Consider the following 6209-nt stretch of genomic DNA (forward strand, 5'->3'; position numbering starts at 1 on the left):
AAAGAAAAGAAAAGAAAAGAAAAGAAAAGAAAAGAAAAGAAAAGAAAAGAAAAGAAAAGAAAAGAAAAGAAAAGAAAAGAAAAGAAAAGAAAAGAAAAGAAAAGAAAAGAAAAGAAAAGAAAAGAAAAAGAAAAAAGGAAAAAGAAAAAAGAAGAGAGAGAGAGAACTTCAAAGGTAAATTTCCAACTGTTTGCAACAGAGTTTGTGAAAAAGCTCTGCACTTGCTGGTCATACAAAGGACATCTAGGTATTTTTGGTTTTGGAAATCAGGTATGATTTCTACAGTCATCAAAAACCTGCCACTATCAATTTCAGATAGAGGTTAAATAACTCAAACTTTTCAATGATATTTTCTTTTCTACCTGAATCAGAAAGCAATTTTATATTCAGATCTGTGTCTAATGTTTGAAAGTCTTCTGAAAACCTTTTCCTTCACATTATTGTCAGCATGAAAGACAAAGTCTTCTGAAAACTGGGTCAGGAAATGACATCTTCAATGATATCCATCTATTTTGGCTCTGATAAGCCCTTTGAGAGGACTTGACCCAGAAGATCAATAAAATGACAAACCACTAAAATGTACAAATCTTTCTTGCTTTTACCCATAGGAGAGTTGTGTCCTTAACAGTCACAGCTCCTTCATAATAAACATTTCACATCTTATCAGGAAAGGGTATCTCACTATCAATGACTACCCAAACAATCACCACAGCTAAAACTGTCTCCAGAAAGCAGTAACTATCTGTGACATACTTAATTTACACTTACAAAATTATTAACTGATATTTACAAAAACAGGTTTGTTTTGTTCAGTAGAGTTGGTATACTCCTAGCAATGTAATAATGATCAGCTGATTTTCAGGGTTAACTGAATTGACTACCAAGGTATCTCCTTATAGCCAGAATAGTCGAGTATTTCATTACTGTTTCATGTTTACTTTCTAGCTAGTTTTAACTTCTAATGCTAGAAGACATAAATAGCTCTGTAGAGGTGAAACACAGTAGTATTGTTGTTATTATTATTATTATTTTATTATTGTTTGTTGCAATTTCATGTGTATCATGATATATTCAGTTATGTATTACCTAGTCTGAAGAAAACCATTTTATAGGCAGATTTAAGGTAATGAGCATTCAACTTTAAAAAATGGTTCTGGTATCCTGTAGCTCCTCAATAATAATATGCTCTTACATTCCAACATTCCAACAGAGAAGGATGGATTATGGGTTTTTCAATTTGCATCAGGCATATTAATTGCAGAGTAGGATTTCCACATAAAATATCAATGTACTGGAACAAACTGTTAATGTACCAGAATATGAACACTTACATTCATTTCTTGAGATTTAAAAACAATCTTCTTCTTTTTTCATACATCTGAATAGCAAGATTTTTTTTATTTTATTATTATTTTTTTAAATCTGTTAATGAGAACAATGTAACCGATGTTTTCTTAAACCTTAATTAGCTTAAGTGTTAATAGTGCTGTACTAGTCATTGTACTGGCAAACAATACAAAAGCCATTAGGGAAAGAAAATAATTTACAGGGTATGGAAAAACTTTTTAGCGCAGCTTTTAAGAAACATGCCATGGAAGATCAACTTTATGTTGTAGCAGCAAGCAAAGAAACATTTAATTCAAGAGGGTTTTTGTTGTTATTGTTTTTAATTGTGAAAAGACACTCCTAGACTAATAAAAATGTATTTGGAAGTAAAGTTCAGCTGGGAATTTGTAAAGTGATTGTAATGATACAGAATAGCAAGTTTAAGGTTTATATTTTATCTGATTCATTCAAATTGCACACAGAATCCTAGAAATATGTTTTAATAGGTATTAATAATATCAAAAAATTATCTGTACAGAGAGAAAATTTGATTATTAAAAATAGGTAAGTAAATATTAGATTAAAAAAAAAAGTGTTCTTTATGATTGATAACAGTACAAAATGGCCTTCATGTTGTTTACAACCATTATCTTATTATTTATAAATCTGAGCAAGCACACATCTTCTTCTTCAGTGTCCCATAGTAGATTATGACTACACTAGAAATACGCTGTTGTCAGGACAAACAAATTCATGTTGAGTTTACACTGTTTTGTTTTATGACTGCTCTGTTTCAAACTACCAGTCTTTAATGGGCCTTCAACTTTTTCTATCTTTTCTTTAAAAAACAGCAAATAAATGCAGGTCCTTCCTTTTAAAGCCAAACAGAAAAAAAGAAAATATTTAAGTTTGCATGCCACAGCTGCAGGCTGTGAATTATCACACTAGGGAAGAATAGAAATACCACCCGCATAATCCAACAAGAGGCTTGATTCATTTTGTGTCTGAAGCAATCATTGTGGTCTTACAAAGCCAAAATGAGTTTCCTTTGTAATCTTCATGGGGGAAAAAATGAGAATATCATCCTTACTATTTCAAAGCAAAATTCCATTTTTTATTTATTTCCTAGTTCTCATTTTTATTTCTCTTCCTCAGATCCTTACTATTTTTGCAACTAGCTTGGCTTTACATATAACAGTGAAATTGAATTTGAGATAGGATATAAAGGAGAGCTTCAATATCTTCCTGGCCCTATCAGTCCCACCTGAACTTGTGACAAGTGATTTAGTTAGTGTATAAGAACCATATCTGAGGTACTCTGCAAAGACTGTTTTTCAGGCTCCTAACAGGGCAATCAGAAAACCTTGCTTCCTATCTTGCACGCAGGGGGAGTTAGTATGCTATCTGTTTAAGATCCCAGTGGAAGCACCTGCCTAGGGTCCTCTCTAAATGTGCAGGACTTTACTCAGTATGCATAGACACTCTTTATATAGCTTCCTACAGATCATCAATAGTGAATAATGAAGAGACTGATATTAAATTCTGCCTTTTAAATTCTTTACTCAAGGCTGCAAGGAGGTTTTGTCCTCTTGGGATCCTAATGCCTGAATTTCCACTTGAAGAGCTTTAAAATGCTCTGGATCTTTATTTAAAAAAAAAAAAAAAAACAACAACAAAAAAAAAAAAAAAAACAAAAACGAGCTGGATTAATGATTTAAAAGTTCAGCTACTGACAGTAGCTGATGAATGCAGTAAAAATCTATTGGCTGCTGTACTTGTCCAGAAACAATCCTTGTTATTGCCTTAAAATATTCAGACACATGCTGTCCATCCCTCCATACAATGCTCTGTACAATGAATTGTGGTTAGTAGGGAAGAAGGACATAAGGGAAAAAGGGATAAAGGGGGGGGGGGGGGGGGTAGAAAGGAAGGTAGCTGATTTGAATTCTCTCTTAAAGAACATGTAATTAAATGTATACTTTTTACATCCCCAGTGAGTGTCTTGGACATGAGATTAATGTCTCTGTCCTAAAATGAAAATTGCAGGTATATTTTTAATGTATCTGAGTAGGTGCACTTTGAAAACACTTCCCAGAGCAGCTGAGTTGAATAACTGCATGAACAACTTCAGGATGCTGACCAAGCTTGGGACTGGTCAGCATGGATGATGTACTAGCCTGTTCTAAATAGTGTGAGGATGTGAAAGTGCTTTTCTCTTGATCTGACCCTACAAGTCTTTCTCATAGAAAGATCATAGATTTCAAATTGTTCCAAGGAAACAAAGATTTAAATTAATTAAAATAAGCTTTACCTTATGTACTTTTTATTTAAAATAGCAAAAATTGTTTAATATTTCAATACTTGATTACAGTAATATTTCTCTGAATTTATGTCCTGAAATTCATTTGTATTTCTGAACTAAGACCTAGGCCAGTACTTATTCTAAAGACAGCAGGAATATAGCTCAGAATTGAGTAAACTCCAACAAATTTTGTTGAGATCTGTTCAGTTTTAAAGAGATACAGGTAGTATATTTAATAACCTTAGACACATGTAATGATCTTGTAGTAGCTGTTTTAAGCTTCTGTAAATCAAGACATAAAAATGACAAAACATGCCAGCTCCCCACTCTTTAGTTTAATCAGAAGGCATAGTGTTAGATGTATTTTATTATGTATATTAAAAAGTTATAAACTCAGTGAATCTTGCCAGGCATTGCCTGCATACTCAAACTAACTGGCTTCCTAAACTGAAAGGAACCCTAATGCAGGGAAATAACTGTTCTGAGAGCTTTGGCATGGGCCTCGTTGCTAGGGAAACCATTTCTTTGTCTCAACATGTTCAGAGTGGCTGCCTCATTAGACAGTGAACCTGATCATCACTTTACACTATGGGAGAAAAAAAAAAAAAAAAAAAAAAGAAAAAAAAATAGAGAAGAGGAAAAGCTAACAGGTCTGTAAATCTCTAAGAAAATGCCAGGAATGAATAGGGGTAATCTTAAATAAATCTAGGTGTAATTATAATCACAATTATGTTCTGTTGAAAGTAAATTTGCCTAAGTTGCTTGATTCCACATTTAGCTGTAGGTGGAGGAATGAACAATTCTTCTTGATTGTCTTTTACTGAATTAAAAGAAAAAAAAGACCAACTGCTTATTGTTTGTCTAACGTGTATCTTTTAGTTTTAAATATTGAAAAACATCTATTTAATATGGTCATTCAGCTTATTTAACTGCCTGAGACATTGCTTTAGTCTTGCCGCAGCAGGTTTTATTGATAGAGTCGGAAGCATAAAATGGCAGGGAAAAGACTATAGAGGTGCATTTATTATTCTGATCATAAAGAGGAGTGGTAAAAAAATAGTAAAAGTGTTGAAAATATATAGTGACAAGAGAGTTACTTTATGTTAACTACTAAGTTTTAATCAAGATACTAAAACTGGCACCACATAAACATCTGAAATGTAGCAGAGCTAGATGTGATTTCAAGGCATTACGCATTGGTAATACAGCTATGAACCCAAGGTCCCTCTGGAGCTCAGCTCCTGCCCTTAGCTGATGAGAAAATCCTTTGAAAATGGCCAGAGCTTAACCCCACCCTCTGTGCTTTATAAATATCAACAAAGGGAAAAGATTTTAGAGTTATCATCCTCACAATTCTGTTCTATGATAGGAAAAATGAAATCCAAATCACAGGTGAAACAGTTAAGAAATGCTTAACTTTATTCATATTTATGAATAAGGAAAGCAACTGAGCTAGAAATTATTTTTTCTCTTTTGTTTATTTTTGTCAGATGTGAAGGTGAGTAGTTAGGTATATAAACAAGAGCACACCTGACCAGACAGCATGATAGATTAACCACTTATTTTCCATGAGAAATGACACAAACTAGATTTACATGCACTTGCAGACATTTTCCTTCTTAGTAGGTGATAACCTATGCTGAATGTCTGAGTGTTGCCTAAGGAACAATATTAAAATTAATTTTTATTTTAATAATGCTTTTAACAGAATTAACATTTCCATGGATATCTTTCCCCTCAGTGATAGCATTATTAATATATGTTTTTTTCAGGTTACAGCTAGAAGAGAAAAGGAAAGAAATAGCAATGTAATCATCAATCTACTACACGGCAAGAACATTCTTGCTTTCCTCAGAAAATATGGCTTTTCAGTTCCATGGCAAAATGCTTTCAAGATTTAATGAAAGACAAGTCACTGCCAAAACAAATAATTTTTCCAAATGGGGACCTGGGGCAGAAAAACTTACTCTAGAGTGCTCCTGTAATTACCAGTGTTTTGCTTTCTACACAGCACCCTATTAAACAGAATTACACATAGAAAAGATGTGTAATTCTGATGGAGATACTTAAAATCAATATACAAGGCAAGAAGCAGTAGTTAGAACGGTACAAGGATATAGTCTGAAGTAGGCCAGATGCAAGATTTGAAGCAATCATTCTTTGAACACTTGACTTAATAACAACTTTTAGTAAATACAGAGGAAGTAAATGGTTCCTCTTGGCCTCTGTTTTGAGCAAATACAGACAAGGACACAAAAGTTTGAAGAAGAAGATTAAAAAATATTGCCTGAATGTTAATGCATGAATGCGTGAGTGCCAGTGTCTATGAGAAAACGTATTTAATTAGAAGATACATATATAACTGGGTAGAAGTTATTATAATCACTTCTTTTTGCTATGACAGTTCAGCTGAATGGGGCTGAGAGTTTTAGGACTTAGTATGAGACACATTTCAGAGTCCCATTCACGTTCTGAGATCATAGAATCATAGAATCATAGAATATCCTGAGTTGGAAGGGACCCTTAAGGATCATCAAGTCCAACTCTTGACACCGCGCAGGTCTACCCAAAAGTTCAGACC

The 6209-nt window shown here is 33.4% G+C and overlaps 1 long non-coding RNA gene across 1 annotated transcript; it reads left to right on the forward strand.

Moving 5' to 3' along the window:
- The first annotated feature begins 4148 nt into the window (after positions 1-4148).
- Positions 4149-5513, forward strand: LOC311438158. Its single transcript, XR_014693948.1, has 2 exons — positions 4149-4278; positions 5401-5513. It is a non-coding gene; the product is annotated as an uncharacterized lncRNA (long non-coding RNA).
- Positions 5514-6209: the final 696 nt, after the last annotated feature.

Source organism: Aythya ferina (assembly GCF_964211825.1).
Source record: "Aythya ferina genome assembly, chromosome: 5".
NCBI classification, from domain to species: Eukaryota; Metazoa; Chordata; class Aves; order Anseriformes; family Anatidae; genus Aythya; species Aythya ferina.